Raw genomic sequence first — 23,953 nt, 5'->3', positions numbered from 1 at the left:
AACACATGTTGTAATGGTAAAATAATGTCACACGGATTGGACAGTTGCATCCACTGTGCAGATTTTGGTCTGAGAAAAATATATATTGGCTAGAAGTGAGAGATTTAAAAAAAAAAAAATTCAGCATCAGGGAATTTAAATCCAATATTATACGAACTGTCAGTGTTAGGTTCAATGCAATATACACTAGTTAACACTTTGCATTTTATCATTTATAGCTTGGCAGAGTAACACTAATCTGGAAATCATTTGTGACTGTTTATAGAAGTATTTTTCACGCTTAGTTGTGCGTTCTGTTTCACCAGTGGCATGAGCAATCAATAAATGTTGACAAATAAAACTTCTGGAATGACAGATAAAATTAAACATGCAGTGCCTGTTTTGAGTGAATAAAAACACAGCCATTGGGGGGCATTTTGTGCATTTGGAACTGCCTGGCAGTCTTATTAAACTGTAAACATTTCACCGAGAAATATTTCTTTATCTTGGACAGATATGCCCACCTTTTGCATTCTCTGTCAGACCAAAACAGTTTATCGAAAGCAATTAGAATACCAATGAAATATTAGACAGAAAATAATTGTGAGGATTAGATTCACCACCCCTTTTTTTTAGATTTACTAAAGTTTATGGGGGGAGGGTATGGCATAGGGGGGCTGGGTTTATGGTGCAGGGACGGAGCTTATGTAGAAGTGGGCAGGGTTTTCACTGCAGGGTCCTGTCATTTGTTGTGATGGTGTACAAGTTGGGAGATGTAAAGTGACTTGATGGTTGTTGGGCATTTCACCAGGCGGTGACAGCCAACTTGGAGGAAGTCAGGATGTGAGTCAGTGGGTCAGGCAAACTTTTGGGGGTGTCAGGGTGTGATTCTGGGGTGTCAGGCATTTTCCTGAGGGGTGTTGACTGACTTGGGGGATCTGGGTATGAGTTGGGGCATCAGGTATCTTGTTGGGCATTTCACTAGGGGGGTTCAGGATGTGAGGGAGGTTTGGGTGACCTTTTGGAGGTGTCAGGTGACTTACTTGGGGGGGCAGTGTTTGTTGAGGGAGGGGCCAGTGCTTATTTTGGAGGTCAGATTGAGAGTGGAATTGAACCTGTGGACTGGGAATTGTGAAGTTCGGGTTATATACTACACTACTGGAATACTGGACAGCCACACTACTGGCTTGCCGGTCACACAACACACACTTACTGCCTCCTCTTAAGGGGGCAGTGGCTACACTATGAGCGGTCTTGACATCTAGTGCACAGTAACGACCCATGTGCTAGCTGTCACAGTCAGCCACCCCTCCACCTGCCCATGTCATCCCATATCCTGCCTGCTTCCATGTTAGGCAGGTAACACAGGGATTTTAGTGTGGTGACTGCCTTTGTAACACTAGAGACAGTAGTGTACATCTGTGCTATTGTCTACTGCATGATAAGCCCTGTGTTTGCTGCTTAATGCAGCTTAGTAAAAGGGCCCCATAGTGTTGGGTATATATGGTTATGACATTTTTCTTAAAGGATAGAAATTGAAACTTGTGAAGCAAGTCATAAATGATTGTTTTATGAATTCTTGAGCCCCATAAACTAGAAGAAATTGCATTGATTTTGTGCTCAGCTATATTCTCCAATTCTAAAACAGGATTCAGGATAAGCATGTAAAATAATACTTTTTTGTACTTTAAATGCTAGTGCTTTCTCCAGGGAAGTTTCATTGGAACAGGCAGTATTATCTGACAAATGGGATGCCAGCTGAACGCACATTGAGCTTTTCTATAAACTGACTTTGCTGTAGGCATGTTCAGGAGCAGAGTTTGGGCGAAGCATGAGTGGAGTTGTGATGTACACATATGCTTTATAAAAAGGGAATAATTTTATAACAGGACACATAAGTTAATGGGACAGGAAGGCACCTATTTTGAATCTACTTTATAAAAACATATAGGTGCCTGTGGGGACATTTGGTCTTACCTGATAGTTTATTCTCCATATTTCCTTGCCTCCATCTGCTGGTAGGATGACATAATCCATTGATCTGGTCTTGTCTAACAGGATGAAAAGAAAGGTTCATTATATAATACTACCACAAATCCTGTAGCATTAGGGCCTAGATTGTGGGTACTGATAGTTACACCTACTCAACAGGAGGAGTAAATTTTAGTGTGGAAAGCACATGCATATTTTGTAGAATTCATGTGTAAATTGGATTCCACTCAAACTCTTCCCCTGAGTGTGCCTTCTCTACATATATGTGCTTGCTTGCACCACATGCACTTTTAGGCATTACCTAATTTATTGAAGCCTTTTACATGCATAAATCAGCATTTTATATATCAAAATTTATAAAATTACCTACCAAGATAAAATGCATGTGGACATTTTGTAGAAAACGTGCAAAAATCCAGTAGTGAACACGGCCATTTTCAAATCAGAAAACGTCCAACTTTTTGTAGGTTTTTGGTGAACTCACACTTTCCACCAGAAGTGTAATGGTTAGAGTGGGATATGGGCCTGGGTCCCCTTCACTACAGTGTACTGCACCAACCACTAGGCTGCACCAGGAACCTGCTTGCTGCTCTAATAGGACTGGTCATAACATCTGAAGCTGTCGTAGAGGCTGGTATGTACTGTTTTTTTTCACATCTTTTGGGGAATAAAGGGGGGTTGTGCCTTTATCACTCCAGTGGTTATTTGGTCATTTAGGGCATCTTTTTGTGACTTAGTTGTGATTGAAATAGGTCTAGACCAAACCATCTAACTTTTAGCCCCGGATGTTTATGCTTTGTTCCATTTTGGCAGAAAATTATTCAAGTTTGGGAATGCTCAAATCCCGTCACAACACACCCCCTTGTGATTTGGACACACTGCATAGAAAACTGTTTAAAATGGGTTTTGAAAATAGCGATTTGGACATTTTGGGAAAAAGAAAGTGCATTTGTGTCTTTGTACCGCTTTTTGGACATTTTTCTCTTTTGAAAATGAGCCCCTAAATGTAATCTTAAGTCCATGCTTAATACCTGCCTATAACCCACCCATTTCCTGCCCCATAACAGGATATGCAGTTAGCAGAAGAATTAGCAGGCATTGGCATGCCAGTGCAGTAATGGTTACTGCAGTCATGTACTAAAAGTTTATTTATTTGTTACATTTGTATCCCACATTTTCCCACCTATTTGCAGGCTCAATGTGGCTTACATAGTACCGTAAAGGCGTTCGCCAATTCTGGTATGAACAAATACAGTAATGTTGTGGTAGAATAAGTTAGTGTGTACAGACACATTAGGGAATCGTAGAGAGGCAGAGTTATTATATGTCCATTGCGAGCTTTGGTTTTGTCGTGTTGCAGGGTACAGGCATTTAAGTTGGGTCAGTAGGGTATGCCTTTTTGAACAGGTTAGTTTTTAATGATTTCCGGAAGTTTAGGTGATCATCAGTTGTTTTCACGGCTTTTGGTAATGCGTTCCATTGTTGTGTGCTTATGTAGGAAAAGCTGGATGCATAGGTTGATTTGTATTTGAGTCCTTTGCAGCTTGGGTAGTGGAGATTTAGGTATATTTGTGTTGATCCTGTTGTGTTTCTGGTTGGTAGGTCTATGAGGTCTGTCATGTATCCCGGGGCTTCACCATAGATAATTTTATGAACCAGGGTGCAGATTTTGAAAGCGATACGTTCTTTGATTGGGAGCCAGTGCAGTTTTTCTCAGAGGGGTTTGGCTCTTTTGAATCGTGTTTTTCTCCAGGGACCAAACATTACCAAGTTACCAAGTGTTAATTCATGTTCTAACTGCTTAGCTCATATTAGTGGGCAGTTCTTTGAAGGGGCACCTGTATTTAGGTGCCTAGAAGATGCCCATCAAGAGCCTAGTCTATAAAAGAAATAGATGCCTAATTTTCTTTATCAAATATAAGTGTAACAGTGCCAATATATGCCTATATTGCAGACATGAGTACTTATACCAACCATTGCTCATACCTAGTGTAGGCCTTCTAGTATGACAGGTAACCACTCAGATAGCAATAACTCTGGACTCATTTTGGTTAGAGGTATGAGAGTACCTAAATGTGGCAATGAAGGAATAATGCGAAGGTGAAAATATATATTATTTATTATATAATAGCAATTATGACAAGCAAATACAAAAATATATTATGCAACAGTTACTAAAGATTACATTAATATCTAATCTATCTATCTATCTATAAAATGTAATTATACAACTATAATATATCCTGAGAAGGGATTACCAACTCAGCAGCTAAATTAGGCTATTCCATGTCAAATCCTTCACTAGCAAAAACACAGGCTCCCTGACTCTAGAAGAAAATCCCTTTTCTCTCACCCTCAATAGTCTGCAGTGTCAGCTCCAGATGGGGTGTAGACTTGGTTCCTCCTCACGGCTCTAGCAGAATTCTCCCCTGCGAGCCACTTCTGTATCAGATTTTAGTCTGAGGTCCCTGTTCTGAAAAGCCACTGGTTACTCTGTAGGAAGCCTGCAGTCAGCTTCTGAGTTTGGCCTTGGGCTGCATTCAGCACAGAGATACAGTTCATAGATGTTCTGGCAATTCAATCTCACTCTTAGAGAGATGCATACACCATGAAATCTTGCTTTCTTTCTTTCTTTCTTTCTTTCTCTCTCTCTCTCTCTCTCTCATCCAGTGTTGGCACTGCCCTCTGGGTGCAGATGACAATCAAGGACCAATCACAAACCATCTGTCCATCTGCCCAGGGGTTACATATGGTCTTCACAATGAGGGGCCTGGTGGGCTTCCAGCAAGAACATTCTTATCAGTAGTAGTCTGGCAATGCCAGACTCCCCTCCACAATTCACAGATGTTACCAGAGACACTGTGTCTGTAAAGCTCTCTCCTACACAACTTCCCAGGAGATAAACGGGAAGGAGAATGAGTAAACAACGTGACCTTGAATGAAGTCACTAGCACACTGCTGCCAGGAAGAAATACAGAATCCATGTTTTTCTTGCAGAAAAGATGATTCAGGTTGTAACCAGGCCTCAGGCTGCAGAATCCATATTGGTTCAGAAAAGATGATTCATGCTGTATTCAGGTGTACCAAGGATGAGATCCAGGGAAACACCCCTACACTAGATTGCCAAGAAATATGCATAAGTTAAAGTATTCTATAATTTATGTATGTAACTGTGCATCTTGATCATGTTCAATCCAACACAAGTTTATCATCTCCATGGTCAGCTGACGGTGGCATGCCTCAAGGCTCACCCCTTTCCCCAACACTCTTCAATATAATGTTGACTCCTCTGGCCAAGGCTCTTTCCACAGTTGGACTCCACCTGTTTATTTACGCAGATGACATCACCATCTATATCCCTTTTAGAAAGGACTTAAGCGAAATTGGCAAGGAAATCAGACTTGGTCTACACACCGTGCTTGCTTGGGCTAGCTCATTTAAATTAAAACTCAACACTGAGAAAACTCATTGCCTTATTCTCTCCTCTCTTTATAATAAGTTCAAGCCAACAACCTTAGTCACTCCTGAACTTTCTCTACCAATCTCAGAGACTCTATGACTTTTAGGTGTAATTGTCGATAGAAACTTAACACTGGAGCAGCAAACAAACTCAACCACTAAGAAAGTATTCTTCTCACTTTGGAAACTGAAACGCATTAAACCATATTTCCCAAGAGATGTATTCTGCAATTTATTTCGCTCATTAGTCTTAAGTCACCTTGATTACTGCAATGGTATATATGCAGGGTGCAAAGCTCTGCTTCATACCAAACTTCAAACCGCCTAGAACACAGCTGCTAGACTGATTTACGGTAAATCGAGGTTTGAAAGTTCAAGACCGCTGCATGAGAAACTGCACTGGCTTCCTATCAAGGACCGGATAACTTTTAACGTTTGCATCCTTGTGCATAAAATTCTCTACGGTGAAGCTCCAGCATATATGGATGCCCTTATCAGCTTACCACCAAGGAACTCTTCCAGATCATCATGCACGTACTTGAATCTTCACTACCCAGCCTGTTGTGGCATCAAGTATAAAACCAAATCTCACATCCACTTTTCCTTATGTTAGCGCTCACTTGTGGAATGGATTGCCAAAATCTGTAAAATCTATTCAAGATCATTTGGCCTTCCGAAAGTCTCTAAAGACCCTACTATTTGGGAAAGCTTATGCTGCAGACCCGCCTAGCATCTCTAACTTCTGAACTGCTGCAGACGTTACGACATATTGAATTCTATTACACTTTCTCCTTTTCCACTCCTCTGCTGTAACTTGCTTCGCTTTACTTCATTGATTTTGACTGTTAGCTGCATTGATGTATGTTTTTTGCAGACTGAAGTAAGCCACATTGAGCCTGCCCATGGGTGGGAAAATGTGGGATATAAATGCTATGAATAAATGAATAAATAAATAAATAAATGTATATGCCCACCTGCAAACTACATGCCATCAGATGTAGGCATATAGGGCCTCTTTTACAAAGCCTCGCTACTGATTCTCGGTATGGCAAATGAGAGGAAGCCCATTCAGTTCCCATGAGCTTCCTCTCATTTGCCACGTGGCTTTGTAAAAGAAGCCCACAGCCACAACATTAGCAGTTAACACATGTATGTTCCCATATACGTGCATGTATGCCAGCATTTTGATGCAAAAACAAAAGAAACAAATCTTCACAGAGATTTAGAAACTAGAACAAACAGCAAAGTGGACTAAAAAATGGATGACGCTCCATGTCAAAGAACTCTGCACAGCTGTGTTTCGGCCCAAGGGGCCTGCGTCAGGAGTCTGTTTACAAAACAGCATATTAAAAAACAATAAGAACATGGATATAAAACAAATATAATGTTGAATATCGACACAGTCATTAGTATGAATTTAATTTAAATGAAATAAAAAGTAAATTAAAAATGCTAATAAAATACTAATATAAATACAAATGATTGTAAAGGAAGGACTTTTATAAACATTTTTTAGAATGATATTGTGAACAGCATCATTGTTTGTTTTAAAGGGGGATGTAACTTGCATCCACAGAATGCAATATTCATATAGATTACATCTTGATTATGTTGTAATACAAGGTCTTGTTTAATAAAAAGCTACATAGAGAGATAATAATAATAATATATGTATATGAATTTGTAAAGCCTAAGTCTTTCTTGATGTAAGGATGACAAAAAACTGTTACCTTGTGTGATCTAGAATTCACTCGTTGTGTCTAATAAAGAAAATATATTCACGTATCAGTTAACATAGACACACCATGACATTCTATTTAAAGGATGTTGCAGAAACATAGAAACAACAGGACATCCATTTTTTAGTCCACTTCGCTGTTTGATGCCTTCTTCATAATTTACATGTGTTCCTGGTGCTTAAATCTTGATGCCTTCTTTATAGAATTACCCCCTATATAACACATTTTGCATGTTACGTGTATTAACATATTTTGAGGGAGATTAAGGGCTGTTTTTTTAGCTTTTTTTGACTGTAGCCTGAAAATAAGAAATTTTATTATAAATAAAAAAAGAAATATACATAAAAAAGAGAAATAATTCTAAACACTTCATCCACTAGTAAGGAAAAAGGAAATCTAAGATATTAGAAATTAACTTTCAAAAATAATAAAAAAAAAAAAACACCATGGCTGATGCTCCCCCAAAAGTACCCTCCCAAGCCCACCACTAACAACTTGCATTGGGATTATATAATAACTTTAACCTCTTCTTTAGCACTAAGAAATTCATCCAGCTGTTTGGTGTCAAAAATGTTTTGGGCCATGTTTACTAAGGTGCACTAGCGTTTTCAGCACACACTAATGCTAGAGACACCCATATATTCCCATGGATGTCTCTAGCGTTAGCACGTACTAATTTATAGCATGTGCTAAAAACAATAGCAAGTCTATAGTGCAGCTTAGTAAGCAGGGCTCTTAGGGGTATGTTTACTAAGTTACGTTAGCGTTTCTAACGCGCCCTTAAATTTAACGTACATTAAACACTATACATTTTTATGGGCATGTTAGCGTCTAACGCGTGTAAACCATTTACACGTGTTAAAAACGCTAGCGCACCCATAGAATAGCTTAGTAAACATAAGTGTTAATCTTCTTTTGCTTTTGCTTTTTTATGTGTGTTGTTTGTTTGTTTTAGCACTTTTTGTCAGTCCTTGCTCTCCCGTTTTCCCATTCTGTATTTTTTGTCCTTTCTCCTACTTTTCCACAACTATTCTTTCTTCTGCTTTCTTCCCTTTCTCTTACCTGTTCTCTATCCCCCTCAATCCCCCACTTCTGTTCCTGGCCATCTCTTTACTCTTCCTTATTTCCCACCCTCTCTCCCAGTTCACTAAGAACCCCTCTTTCCCCTGATGTGTGTCCCTTCAAAAGGTTGTGTTGCTTGCCACAGTGTAACAGATATTCCTACTGCTATCGCTGTTTAGGAAAAGTGGGTTCAACACATATGCTTAACCTTGTATGACATTTCCTTGCTTTAACTTTCTTTGCACAATAATATCTGAAACTTGGCTGTTATTCTGTACATATGTTAAAATGCTATAGAGTATAAGTGCTTCACTGTATGAATTGAATAAAGGTGTGGTCTCAATGTTTTTCAGAATAATTGCATATGTTGTTGCTTATTGTTAGACATTGGAAGAGAAGGCGAAGGGCACAGCTAGTACATCCAGTTCTGCAAGCTATGTCTCTGTGAACATTTTTCTCTATAGGCACCATAAATGCACTTAAAGATATTTAATGGAAGAGTACCACATGATGTGCACTGACATTTATTTTTGCAAATTTGACAATATTCTAGTTTTATGATGCAAAGCTAAGTTGTTTTGTTTGAAAAAATTAGATTATCTCATTTTTAAATGGTTAGTTCACCCATTTTGACAAAATATCATTTTTTCCTGTATCAATAAAATATTGTTTTTTAACAGAGGTAGGATAATTTTTAAACCCAGAGAGGGTTACTGATTGACTTAAGGTTGACGGGAACTACTGTTTATTTGAGGGGAAATGGTTCCTGCTTAATCAAGGAGGGGAAATTGGTCTGGAAGAAATTGTTTGATTTGGCAGGGATATCAGCCTAGACGGGTAGTAAAAAGTGACCCAGAGTTGACCAAAGTTTTACTTGATGAGGTGGAGAGATCAGCTTAGAGAAAGCCAGTGTTTAACTTGAGGAATGAAAGTGGGGAATTCATGCTGCTTGATAGGGGTCAGATTTGCCCAGAGGAACTTATGCAGAGGAGCTTCCCCCTCCCGCCCTTCTTCTTTGGGATAAATAGGAGCTCGCTAGTTGTTTAAACTTCTTCCTGTTATATATATATATATATACACACACACACACACACACACACACACACACACACACACACACACACACACACACACACACACCTCTTAAGGGTGTTCTCTACTCTGTTCAGGTCTTCCCCCTCCCTGGGTAGTACCTTGTTGCTTTCAGAGATCCTGGAAATTCTCTGGGTCGCCATTCCTCTATTACTCCTTCAGGAAACTCCTGGCCTTTGGTTTTGTACAAGTAGTCACCTTTAGTGATACTGCATTGGATATGCAGTATCCTCTTTACTGGTCACCTTACTCCTCACTTTGATCCTCTGAATGAGAGGCAGACACTGGTAACAACAACATACAGACAGATACAACAGTGAGGGTAACTTGAGTTTTGACTATACAGGAACTTAAACAAACCTTCATCAATGAAGTAAAAGTTGAAATGATAATGGGAAACAGTAATTCTTTTGTTTTCACTGCATACTGCATTGTTTTAGAACAAGTTTGCCAGCCTTTTTGTGTTACAGAAATTAAAATGTTGTTTGGAAGCAGGGTAATTGAGCAGAGATAGAAACAACTTTGATACAGTGTGATAATGGAAGAGGAGAACTATTGATTTTGTGCCACTTTTATATTTGACCTTTGAATCCTCCCTCTTGCTGTTAAGATGGTGAAAGGATTTAGTCCGGAATGCATTATAGATGCCGTGAGCCATATTGCTGATTCAGAATTCTAGCATATATTTTGATTGGTATTGTAACTGCATATTTCATTTAAAAGCTAGCTCTATGTACACAAATGTGTTGACCACCCCAAACACTAAAGATGCATCATTTATCTGCATGTGCAACACCTAGACATGGAGGGGCATTTTCGATATAATGTCTAAGTCCAACTTTGGACTTTTTCTAAAAACATCCAAAATTCAAGTGGGGAATGTAGCCATTTTCAAAACAGAAAAATGTCTATCTTTTTTTTTTTTTTTTCGAAAATGGCTATTTGCTAGATGTTGTTTTCTGTGCATTTATCTTTTTGGTCCATTTTCGAAAAGAAAACATCCAAGTGAAAAATGCACAAAATCAAGCCATTGGGATATAGGGGGAGCCACCATTCTTAGTAGACTGGCCACACAGACATCCCCGGACAGCAATGCAGTACCCTGGGGGGCACTGCAGTGGACTTCAAATAAATGCTCCCAGGTACACATCTCACTATTGCTCTCTTATCTTGTCTGCTGAGCCCCCCAAAACTCACCCAAAACCCACTACCCCTAACTGTATACCACTACAATAGCCTTTAATGGTGAAGGGGGGGGAGGTTGGAGGGGGTTAATGAACAATGGGAGGAGTAAGGGAAGGTCATCCCTGATTCCCACCAGTGGTCATCTGGTCATTTAGAGCACTTTTATGTGTCTCATTTGTTCATAAAACAGATCTAGATGAAAACGTCCAACTTATAGCCCTGGATGTTTTTGTTTTGTTCCATTATGGCAGAATTGTATTATAAAATTATTTTAGAACTTATAGTATGCAAATTTGCAAATGTATTTTTTGAGGGTTCCTTTTACTAAGGTGCACTAATTGATTTGGCGCGTGCTTACTACAGTGTGTGCTAAATGTTAAGAATCCCATAGAAATAAAATGAGCTTTTTAGGATATAGCGTATGTTAAATTCATTAGCTCACCTTAGTAAAGGGAACCCTTAGGGGTCCTTTTATGAAGCTGCAGCAAAAAAGGGCCTGCACTGGCATTGGTGCATGTTTTCGATGCACACCTAGGCCCCCTTTTACCGCAGCGGGTAAAAATCAGGTTTAAAAAAAAAAAAAAAGAAAGAAACATGCAGAAAGTGAAGCACTTGCCTTGAGCCCATTTCAGGTGGGAGCATTTACCACCACCCGTTGAGGTGGCAGTAAGGGCTCCCATGCCACCCCGGAGGTAACCAGGCAGCGCATGGCACTGCTCAATTATTGTTGGGTACACACCAACACTGCAAAAATAAAAATATTTTTTAGTGCCGGAAATGACGTGCACTGAGGGTGGGAACATCACCGGGCTGTTGTGGTAGCCCAGCGGTACTTCCCTTTTAGCGAGCGGTAAGTCTGCATTGGTCTTACCGCTGCTTTGTAAGAAGACCCCTTAGGTAGGTATGTAGTTAGATTTATTTATCGTCTTTTTGAAAAAAGAGCGTACAGAACAATCTGAATATAGGCAATAGACATTTTCAGTAGAAAAAATATTCAATAGAACACATAAGTGTACAATATAGCATGGTATGGTACTTTCACTAACAACTAAATGTATGTATTTATTTCATTTATATCCCACATTATCCCAATAGATCAGGTTCAATGTGGCTAACAACGTATTGTAATTAACAGTACAAAACGTGATGCGGGATAGTATACATTAAGTAGTAATAAAGTAAGGGCCCTGTTTACTAAGCTGACCTGTAGGTGCGCTAGCATTTTTAGTGTGCACTAATGCTAGAAACACTCATATATTCCTATGGGTGTCTCTAGGGTTAGCGCTCACTAATTTTTAGCATGAGGCTAAAAACGCTAGTGTACCGTGGAGGAGCATAATCAAAAGGGATGCCCAAGTTTTCCTGAGGACATCCTCGCAGGACGTCCCGGCGAAGGGGTGGGGAAACCCGTATTATCGAAACAAGATGGGTGTCCATCTTTCGTTTCGATAATACGGTCGGGGACGCCCAAATCTTGGCATTTAGGTCATCCCTAGAGATGGTCGTCCTTAGACTTGCTCGCTTCTGATTTTCGGCGATAATGGAAACTAAGGACGCCCATCTCAGAAACGACCAAATGCAAGCCTTTGGTTGTGGGAGGAGCCAGCATTCGTAGTGCACTGGTCCCCCTGACATGCCAGGAAACCAACTGGGAACCCTAGGGGGCACTGCAGTGGACTTAAGAAAAAGCTTCCATGTACATAGCTTCCTTACCTTGGGTGCTGAGCCCCCCAAAACCCACTCACAACTGTACACCACTACCTTAGCCCTTATGGTTGAAGGGGGGCACCTAGAAGTGGGTACAGTGGGTTTGTGGTGGGTTTTGGAGGGCTCACATTTACCACCAGAAGTGTCACATGTAAGGGGGGATGGGCCTGGGTCCGCCTCCGCCTGCCTGAAGTGCACTGCACCCACTAAAACTGCTCCAGGGACCTGCATACTGCTGTCATGAAGCTGGGTATGATATTTGAGGCTAGCATAGAGGCTGGCAAAAAATATTTAAAAACATGTTTTTGAGGGTGAGAGGGGGTTAGTGACCACTGGGGGGAGTAAGGGGAGGTCATCCCCAATTCCGTCCAGTGGTGATCAGGTCAGTTCGAGCACCTTTTTGTGGCTTGGTCGTAAGAAAAAAAGGACCAAGTAAAGTTGTCCAAGTGCTTTTTTTTCCCATGTGTTAGGCATGCCCAAGACCCGCCTTCGCTATGCTTCCGACACGCCCCCAGGAACTTTGGTCATCCCTGCAACGGAAAGCAGTTGGGGATGCCCCAAATCGGCTTTCGATTATGCCGATTTGGGCGACCCTGGGAGAAGGATGCCCATCTCCCGATTTGTGCCAAAAGATGGGCGTCCTTCTCTTTCGAAAATAAGCTTGTTAGTAAACAGGGCCCTAAATGAGGATTGAGTATTACAATATGCAATATGGAAACAAATGCTAGAAGCAAAAAGGTAACGCTTTATAGTCATACACAATAGAACAACTTAATAGACAGCAGAGGGTGTAAGTGGAGCTGGAAAATATAGACAGATTCAGTAAGAGAGAGTAATATGTTAGATAAAAAAATAAGGAGACTAACTTTTAAAAAGTTGCATATGAAGTCAGAAAAGTGCACAAATATAATCCCAGCTAAAGGAGAAGTGGATAAGCAAGTCCCACTGCAGTATATGCAAACTGGTGTAAATCCTCCTGTGTATGTGAGAGAGACTAGCAAGTTATGGGTGATGGATCTGAACTATGGCTGAATTTGTTGGGTAATAGATTTGCCAAGGAAAATGAGTTTCAAAGCAATACAAATGTTCCAAAAGTCTAACATTTTTCTTAAATAAAGCATGTTTCTTGAAGTGTGAATCAATCTATGTGTGTGTGTGTATATATATATATATATATATATATACACACACAATATATATATATATATATATATATATATATATATATATATATATATAATCCATTTTTAGATAGTAATAAAGATATTCTGGCCAATTATTCAAGATAACAGTGTAGGGGTTATTTACTAATGGTTACCATGTGTTATCTTCTGCTGGACCTATTTTATTCTTATGGTCCCTACAGCAGATAACACACACTAACCATAAGCAAATAACCCCTATGAATTGAGTTTTCTAATATAGGTTGCTATAATCAATTTCAACCTAAGTCAGAAATGCAAAGCCATTACCATCTATCAGCAGTATGATAGCCAACACTGTAAAAATGAGTTAGCTTTCCCTCGTTTAGTTTCCAGGAGCTCAGTGTTCCCATTATTAAAACCACAATCACAATTCACGTTAACTAATACATTGATCAGCCATTTTATTAGTGACATAACTTATTGTAAGCACACACAAAAAAAAAACTTGAGAAAAGCTGATAATGGAGAAATATTGATGATATCAAAGTAGCAACCAAACATTTTATTTGATCATAAACTCTATGATAAATTAAGTAAATAGCTGTACAGGCACTCACTTAAAAACTCCTAATTGCTGAAATAGCACAGATTCACTGGTCTAGCAGCGTTCTGTGAAAAACATAGTAGATAACCGACAAAAGAGACCAGCCAGCACATCCTGAGGGTAACTTTGAAGGAGAATATCTGCCTTGTCCAGCAGTTATGTACCTGGATTATGCCTCTTTTATACATTAAATTATGGGTGCAATCCTATAACTTGGCTCCCTAGAGTAGGTATGGTAACGTCATGCACTGAGGATTTGTTTTTTTACTAAGCCGTGGTAGCGTTTTTAGCTTGCGGTAGAAATCAGCTGGCGGTAAACGCAGAGACGCCCATTATATTCCTATGGGCATCTCGACGTTTATCGCCAGCTGATTCTACTGCAAGCTAAAAATGCTGCCACAGTTTAGTAAAAGACCCCCCCCCCCCCCCGAGTGCCAATTCTGTGTGCCAAGACGTCATTACAGAATACTAGTGTAAACCTGAATTGATGCGCCTACATTTACATCAGATGAATGGCAGGCATAAATGGGCATGCCTAAGTGTGCAATGCATAAGGACATAAGTGCTGCCACACTGGTGACAGGCTGAAGGTCTATCAAGCCCTGCTTCCAACAGTGGCCAATACAGGTCACAAGTACCTGGTAAAATCCCAGAGTACCAATGCATGTAATTTTTGGTATTCTCCTCCCTTGTTCCACCCATGTATATGTCCTCTTGAAGTTGCACAGTAAAGGGGAAATTCAACAAATGGTGCCCAAAGTTAGGTGCCAGGATGATCCACCCTAAGCTAGTATTCTGCAAAGGGTGCTCTGTGCGGAATGACCTTTTCAGAATAGTAGCTTAGTTGTGCCTAACTTTGGATGTAAGAATTTACACCTGCCAAAGGCTGTTGCCCGACTGATGGCAGTTAGGCACGCAAATGCAGGTATTCTGTAACATTGCACCTAATTTATGGGAATGCCACGACCCACCCATGCCCTTCCCATGGCCACACCCACTTTGGAGTTGCATGCTATGAAGTTTAGGTGTGCATATTATAGAATAGGGTATAGGGCAGATCCATGGGTAACTCCTAATTACTACCAATTAAGTGCTTGTTAACGCCAGTAATTGATTGTTTCTTCATAATTAGCTAATTAGTTTACATGCAGATCTACGATCCACACTCAAACTTGCACTCCCTACTTTGGGTGATTGATATAGAATCCGGCAGTTAAGCGCTTACGCACTACCTTATAGAAAATTGCGTAGTGAACTTACACATCTATGTACCAATTTTTTAGTCACCTATGCACTGGAGGCACCCAATTATTGAATTACCCTTCATGTGTATGAATGACTTTATATGTTTAATCCCCAGAAAGTAGCTGCAAGGCTCATCTAGCAAATTTTAGGTGTATCTGCATGAATTGTATAACATGTAATCAAAGGTTTGCCTACTCAGCTCAATTATATTGCTTTATATGCTTAAAGTTATAAAGTGTTTGTTGCTCAAAGACCTCTGCATGGGTAACCAGCGACCCGTAAGTTCAAATGTCGCTTAAAAATACCCCATATCGTCACTGGTCTTTTTCATTTTAAATAGTGCATAATTTTTGCCTTTAATTTTATGATTCTAAAGTCCTTAATTAGTACTTCAAAAAGATGATTATGTAAAGCAATACTTAGCTTCTAAGCAATATTGTGGGTTCCAAAAAGGGTTTTTCAATCCGACATGGCACATGTTTCACCGTCATGCGGCTTTCTCAAGGATAACCCCCTAGAATCAAAAAAAGATGTATCGATTATGCTATAATGTCTATTGAAGCCCCAAATCTTCATCATACATCAACTTAAGGTATCGAAGAAACGGGCACAGCGCCTGCATTATTTACCTCTTATATAGCTCTCACTGACATGCCGACTGCTCTAATCTCAAACCATCCGAAGATGGCGGGTCGGCGTTCTGAACCCAAATTTAAAGGTCTGCCTTTTAAGGGAGTGCACCAATCAGAAGTAAGGGGATGGATTGTTATTTAAATAAGGGTACACCAGTCTACCTCTGTGTTCAACTCTCTAGGGGTGACCGTATTTAATGTGTATATCCAAAACTGTTCCTGATAGTTTAATAATCTTTGTCTGACCACCCTCCCACCCGGTCTTGACCGTATCAATTAGTTGCCATCGTTTATCTTGCCACGGATGGTGATGCTGATGCCAATGTGCAACTAAGGGGGCTTGTAATCTTTCTGTATTAATCCTAGACTTGTGTTCGTTTAACCTTAACTTAATAGGGCATCCACTCCTACCTATATAAATCAAACTGCAAAGACATTTGATGGCATAAATCACATTGTTGCTATTGCATGTAGTATGCTGCATCGCTTTAAGGTTGTACAAAGTGTTTGGAACTGACCATTCTGCTTCACTCAAAGTGAGGGCACACCATTGACAACAACCACATGCCTCATGAGTTCCTGAAATCCTTTCCTTTATGGACTGAAAATATCCTTGTGGAGCCAGCAATTCTCCTATTGTTTTCCCTCTTTTATATGCCATTAGAGGAAATTCTTCAAATCCCCGATGTAGTTGTAAAATATGCCAATGCTTCCGTATTGATTGAATTATTTGGTGAGACAATGGTGAAAAAGGTAACACACATGCTAGTTGTTTAGACTGTTTTGGAGGTGTGTCTTGCAGTAGTAGCGATCGTTGTGCAAAGCGTGCTCTCAAATACGCTTGTCTCAATGCTTTTGCTGGGTATCCCCGCTCCTCAAAACATTGCCGCAGAATGTGAGTTTGATGTTTAAAATCGTCCAATGAAGAACAAATCCGTCTTAATCGTAAATATTGGCTAATAGGGAGGTTATATGTAAGCTTGTAAGGATGATAACTAGAAAAACGTAATAAATTATTTCTTTCTACCGACTTACAGTATAGAGTGGTGGTCAATTCCACCCCCCCCCCACCCCCCATACATGTGTAAAGCCCTGAATGATGCTGCACTGTTTGATTTTTTTTTTATTGCAAAATGGCTTCAGATATGCATGCCACAAAAATGCACGTGCTACTTTCAGTGCTATATATTTTTAGAAGAAGTTTCATGTTCACTGAGCCATTCCTAAAATGCTAGGGCTTTTTAAATACAGAAATGTAAACATCTTTTTTCTGACCTAGATGTCCTATAGAAGTTTTCCCTCAGTCTTAAGTTCCAGTTCCATATCTGTATCTTTGCTCTGTTTTTTTATTATTATTTTATTTATATCATTTCACGTTATACATCAAAGATATTACTTTGATCAGAAATCCAGAAATAACTACAAGGAAAAGACATAATAAAAATATAAACTATATGGCATACAATGCAGTCCATATAAGAAGGAGATAATCCTAAAGAACACCTCCATAGGAAGCTGAAGAAGAAAGACAAGTAAAAAGAAAAAAAGAAAAATATCAGAGCAATTAACCCCACAATTATACATTATAAGGCTTTTGATTAGGAAGATATCACAGAAGTTCCTGAAATGCCTTTGGTTTGAAGAAATATCTGCAGCTGAGCTGGATCATAGTATACATGGTTAACATTTTGAAATTAAGCATTTGCAGGGAAACGCAGTTGAAAGGATGCCCCCAAAGCAAAAACTAAGTGGCACATGGCCAAAATGTTTTTCTTTCTCAACTGAGTCCATTTTTAGATACATTAGGAAACATTAAAACTTTACTGCCATAAAGCACAGCATTCCCAAACGTATAGAACAATCTTCTTTATCTTGCAAGAATACAAAAGAGACCAAAAGAGTAGCTCTTCCCAATATTTCCACTTGAGAGGATTCTAATAAAGTTGAAACATTCAAAATTTCAGTCTTCCACAGATGAAGAGGAAATATAATAATTATTTGCTCTTTATAACTATTTTACGTGATTATAAAAGAGAAGATGACAAATACTAAAACATTGGTAAAAGCAAAACATAATCTCAACTTTGATGAATTTAATTTAAAGTTGAGATTATGTTTTAATTTAAATATTTCTGTTATGATTAATTGAAGATAAATAATCTTTAGGCAGAGTGAGGAGGGCTTGTGGGTGTGACCTTTGTTTCTCTGGCACTTCCTATTGGTCCTGTTCACTTAGAGGCCCTTTCACTAAGCCGTGGCAAAAAGTGGCCTGCGGCAGTGCGAGTGCATCTTTTTTTACTTGCATTGGAACTCATTGCTGGACTCCGCGCTTATCACCATCCCTTGGGATTTTTAACTGTGCATTTCTCCTTGTAATTACATTGTGTAATAAGAAAAAAAATGTTTTGTTACATTTGTACCCTGTACTTTCCCACTCATGGCAGGCTCTATGCGGCAGGCAATGGAGGGTTAGGTGACTTGCCCAGAGTCACAAGGAGCTGCCTGTGCTGGGAATTGAGCTCAGTTCCTCAGTTCCCCAGGACCAAAGTCCATCACCCTAACCACTAGGCCACTCCTCCTCCTCCTCCTCCTCCTCCTCCATTATAAGGATTTTTAACTGTGCATTATTCCTTATAATTGCATCGTGTAACAAGGAAACGCCAGGTTATTCCATTATAAGACTCCTGACGCAGGCGCATCTGCGCCAAAACCCAGCAGCTGTGTCAAGTCATTTGATTATTCCTCAATAAAGATTTGGAAGTCCATACATCTCCCTCGTGTTTGGATAGAGCCTACCTGTCCTACTCCCTTCTCTCTTTGGTCCTGTTCACATTCCATTTCTCACCTTAGTAAGTCTATCTCCTAATAGCACTGCTGCACTGACTCTTTAAGAAGACCTGTTCCCAAGTTGTTCCAAGTTCTAGAGCTATGTTCATGATGATGACTCATGCAATCTCAGGATGCAGGCCCTTACTCTACCTTAGAATTACTTGCTTAACTGAGGCCTCCTCCAGGTAGCTTATTTTTCCCACACCCACAACGTTCTCTTGATGGTCCACAAACCCATCCTAGCTGATTCAACAGCTTTTATGTCATCTGCTCTGAGCATTACAAGACAATCCCCAGACAGATTCTGTACCATGACCGTGCATTTTTCATCTGGGGCCATTAGGAGCTTCCTTCCTCAGATCTTCTATAACATTGAATCCATACCATCCCCCGGCTATCTCTTGATTCTCTTTCTCTTCCCCTAAGCAGATGTGTTCTGGATGTTCTGTCCTTCCCAAGTCACAGAAGTCCTCCTTCAAAGTTAAGTCTTTGTAATATGGCCTATGCTCTCTCTTTCCTAAGAGCTGAATTAAAACTTTCTTGTAAGTGTTGCCTGTGTAGTCGTTGCTTTACTTCCTTTTCCTTTTGCAGGATATAAATCTTATCATCGCTATTTAAATTAAAAAGGGAATATGCAGTGTCTTGAATGCATCTTGCTTTGTGTCTCAGCACGACATCTTATACTGTCACTAATTTCTATAAAATGTTCTTTTATTCAGGGTACACTGACTGTATTTATGGTATGTTTTGATTTGTTTGTCGTTTAGATAAGAGATGCTCAAGATGATCTGTTGAATGTCTTAATATACATAATGCCAATCTGTCTCAGTTTCCATAGCAAAGACTGAGGCAGTGGCATTTTGTGAGCTGTACCAATCTTGCTGTTCGCAGTTTAATTGTGCATGTCTGTGATTTTAGAGAGCGGCAGTACAGTGTTGAATTACATTTTAAGCATAGAGATCAACAATTCATAGCCTTTTGACATTTAAAATTCCTTGAATAATCACATCAAATACATCAATAAGTTTACCCATGTGTAGGAACCTCAAGTGGTTCTATGAGAGTATGTATTATGCCCTTTTTATGCCACTCATGGTTTCCAGAATATGAGAGGGCTCTCTTATACAGTGAAATAATGATAGGAGGAGGCTTCAACTTAGAGGGAAAACTTGACCGGTACAAATACCAAGTCCAAAGTCATTTCCTTGTCTTTAGTTAACTCAACCATTGCACAATACAGAGAGAGCAAGGGTCTCTGGATAACCCAGTCATTGAACAAGTATAAATGGTTGACAGAGGCTGCATTGGCCATTGCACTTCATAGTATTGTATTGCTTAAGTACACTATAAAGAGAAGGAGTTAGCTATTTAGGGGCCCTTTTACAAAGGCACGCTAACAGTTTTAGAGCATGTTAATCATTAGTGCATGCTAAACACTAGGAACAGTCAAGCCAGCAAAAGGCCCAGCACAGACACAGTGCACACCTCTGGTGCCTCCTGGAGGAATCAGAGTCCCCTGATCTGTTCAGTCCATAAAAGAAATCCTGCTTGAAGAACCTTCTGGGAGGAACACATGCAGCCTGCGCCTGAGACCCAAATCCCAGAAAAAGAGGTAAATGGACAAAGGGGGGGGAAACAAGCTAGAGACCCAGCTTAGAAAGATAGTGCCGGTGCAAGGAGAAAAAGAGACTTCCTACCCCAGTGTTAGAGGGAATACGAACTGTATTTCTGACGAATAGTACCCTGCACTTCTGATGTTGTATTGATTTCTGTCCACTTAGGGGCTCATGCTATAAAGAGCTAAGTAGATTTAAGTGGCACATACATGTGTAAAAAACAATAATCATAAGTACATACGTACATAAGTATTGCCATACTGGGAAAGACCAAAGGTCCATCAAGCCCAGCATCCTGTTTCCAACAGTGGCCAATCCAGGTCACAAATACCTGACAAGATCCCAAAAATGTACAAAACATTTTATACTGCTTATCCCAGAAATAGTGGATTTTCCCCAAGTCCATTTAATAATGGTCTATGGACTTTTCCTTTAGGAAGCCGTGCAAACCTTTTTTAAACTACGCTAAGCTAACCACCTTTACCACATTATCTGGCAACGAATTCCAGAGTTTAATTACACGTTGAGTGAAGAAACATTTTCTCCGATTCGTTTTAAATTTACTACATTGTAGCTTCATCGCATGCCCCCTAGTCCTAGTATTTTTGGAAAGCGTAAACAGACGCTTCACATCTACCTGTTCAACTCCACTCATTATTTTATAGACCTCTATCATATCTCCCCTCAGCCGCCTTTTCTCCAAGCTGAAGAGCCCTAGTCGCTTTAGCCTTTCCTCATAGGGAAGTCTTCCCAACCCCTTTATCATTTTTGTCGCCCTTCTCTAATTTCACTATATCTTTTTTGAGATGTGGCGACCAGAATTGAACACAATATTCGAGGTGCGGTCGCACCATGGAGCAATACAAAGGCATTATAACATCCTCATCTTTGTTTTCCATTCCTTTCCTAATAATACCTAACATTCTATGTGCTTTCTTAGCCGCAGCAGTACACTGAGCAGAAGGTTTCAACGTATCATCAATGACGACACCTAGATCCCTTTCTTGGTGCGTGACTCCTAACGTGGAACCTTGCATGACGTAGCTATAATTTGGGTTCCTCTTTCCCACATGCATCACTTTGCACTTGCTCACTTTAAACGTCATCTGCCATTTAGTCTCCTAGTCTCCTCTTGTAATTTTTCACAATCCTCCCTCGATTTAACGACTTTGAATAACTTTGTGTCATCAGCAAATTTAATTACCTCACTAGTTACTCCTGTCTCTGGGTCATTTATAAATATATTAAAAAGCAGCGGTCCCAGCACAGACCCCCGGGGAACCCCACTAACTACCCTTCTCCATTGAGAATACTGACCATTTAACCCTACTCTCTTGTTTTCTATCTTTTAACCAGTAATCCACAATAGAGCACTACCTCCTATCCCATGACTCTCCAATTTCCTCTGGAGTCTTTCATGAGGTACTTTGTCAAACGCCTTCTGAAAGTCCAGATACACAATATCAACTGGCTCCCCTTTATCCACATGTTTGTTCACCCCTTCAAAGAAATGTAATAGATTGGTGAGGCAAGATTTCCCTTCACTAAATCCATGTTGACTTTGTCTCATTAATCCATGCTTTTGATTATGCTCTGCAATTTTGTTCTTAATAATAGTCTCTACCATTTTGCCCGGCACCGACATCAGAATAACTGTCCTATAATTTCCCCTTATCTCCTCTGGAACCTTTTTTAAAAATCGACACTACATTGGCCACCCTCCAATCTTCCGGTACCACGCTCGATTTTAAGGATAAATTACATATTGCTAACAATAGCTCCGCAAGCTCATTTTTCAGTTCTATCAGTACTCTGGGATGAATACCATCCGGTCAAGGAGATTTGCTGTTCTTCAGTTTGTAGAACCACCCCATTACATCCTCCAGGTTTACAGAGAATTCATTAAGTTTCTCCGACTCATCAGCTTCGAATACCATGTCTGGCACTGGTATCCCACCCAAATCTTCCTCGGTGAAGACTGAAGCAAAAAATTCATTTAATCTCTCTGCTACGGCTTTGTCTTCCCTGATCACCCCTTTTAGTCCTCGGTTATCTAGCGGTCCAACCGATTCTTTTGCCGGCTTCCTGCTTTTAATATATCTAAAAAAATTTTTACTGTGTGTTTATGCCTCCAACGCAATCTGTTTTTCTAAGTCCCTCTTAGCCTTCCTTACCAGCGCTTTGCATTTGACTTGACATTCCTTATGCTGTTTCTTATTATTTTCAGTCGGTTCCTTCTTCCATTTTCTGAAGGATTTTCTTTTAGCTCTAATAGCTTCCTTCACCTCACTTTTTAACCATGCCAGCTGTCATTTGGTCTTCCATCTCCTTTTTTAATACGCAGAATATATTTGACCTGGGCTTCCAGGATGGTGTTTTTGAACAGCATCCACGCCTGATGTAAATTTTTGACCCTCGCAGTTGCTCCTCTGAGTTTTTTTCTCACCATTCTTCTCATTTTATCATAGTCTCCTTTTTTAAAGTTAAATGCTAACGTATTTGATTTCCTATGTATACTTACTTCAAAGCTAATATCAAATCCGATATTATGATCACTGTTATCAAGCGGCCCGAGCACCAATACCTCCCGCATCACATCATGCGCCCCACTAAGGACTAGGTCTAGAATTTTTCCTTCTCTCGTTGGCTCCTGTACCAGCTGCTCCATAAAGCTGTCCTTGATTTCATCAAGGAATTTTATCTCCTTAGCGTGCCCCGATATTACATTTACCCAGTCAATATTGGGGTAATTGAAATTACCCATTATTATTGTGTTGCCCAGTTTGTTTGCATCCCTAATTTCCTTTAACATTTCTGCGTCCGTCTGTTCATCCTGGCCAGGTGGACGGTAGTACACTCCTATCACTATGCTTTTCCCCTTTACAAATGGAATTTCAATATACAGTGATTCCAAGAAGTGTTTTGTTTCCTGCAGAATTTTCAATCTATTTGATTTAAGGCTCTCGTTAATATACAATGCTACCCCTCCACCAATTCGATCCACCCTATCACTATGATATAATTTGTACCCCAGTATGACAGTGTCCTACTGGTTATCCTTCTTCCACCAGGTCTCAGAGACGCCTATTATATCTAATTTTTCATTTAGTGCAATGTATTCTAACTCTCCCATCTTATTTCTTAGGCTCCTGGCATTCGCATATAGACATTTCAAAGTAGTTTGTTGTTCCTATTTACATGATGCTTAGTACTTGACAGTATTAATTTGCAATCTTTTGTCTGATTTTTATTTTTATTTAAGGACACCTGATCTACTACGGTCTCTTTTGCAACCTCACTATCAGGATACCCTATCTTCTCTGTTTTGGTGATATCTTTGAAAGATACCTTATCCCGAACCATGCACTTTTGAGCGACTGTCGGCCTTCCCCCCGTTTCTAGTTTAAAAGCTGCTCTATCTCCTTTATAAATGCCGATGCCAGCAGCCTGGTCCCACCCTGGTTAAGGTGGAGCCCATCCCCAGAATGTTGCCCAGTTCCTGACAAATCTAAAACCCTCCTCCCTGCACCATCGTCTCATCCACGCATTGAGACTCCGGAGCTCTGCCTGTCTCTTGGGCCCTGTGCATGGAACTGGTAGCATTTCAGAAAATGCTACCCTAGAGGATCTGGATTTGAGCTTTCTACCTAAGAGCCTAAATTTGGCT

The 23,953-nt window shown here is 40.0% G+C and overlaps 1 protein-coding gene across 1 annotated transcript in view; it reads left to right on the top strand.

The window, feature by feature from the left end:
- ZNF804A (zinc finger protein 804A) overlaps positions 1–23,953 on the top strand; it is a 341,951-nt gene that overhangs the window by 255,301 nt on the left and 62,697 nt on the right. The gene's annotated exons all lie outside the window — the stretch shown is intronic.

The sequence above is a fragment of the Microcaecilia unicolor genome, chromosome 7, assembly GCF_901765095.1.
Source record: "Microcaecilia unicolor chromosome 7, aMicUni1.1, whole genome shotgun sequence".
Taxonomy (NCBI): domain Eukaryota; kingdom Metazoa; phylum Chordata; class Amphibia; order Gymnophiona; family Siphonopidae; genus Microcaecilia; species Microcaecilia unicolor.
This window is presented reverse-complemented; position numbering and strand designations above follow the sequence as displayed.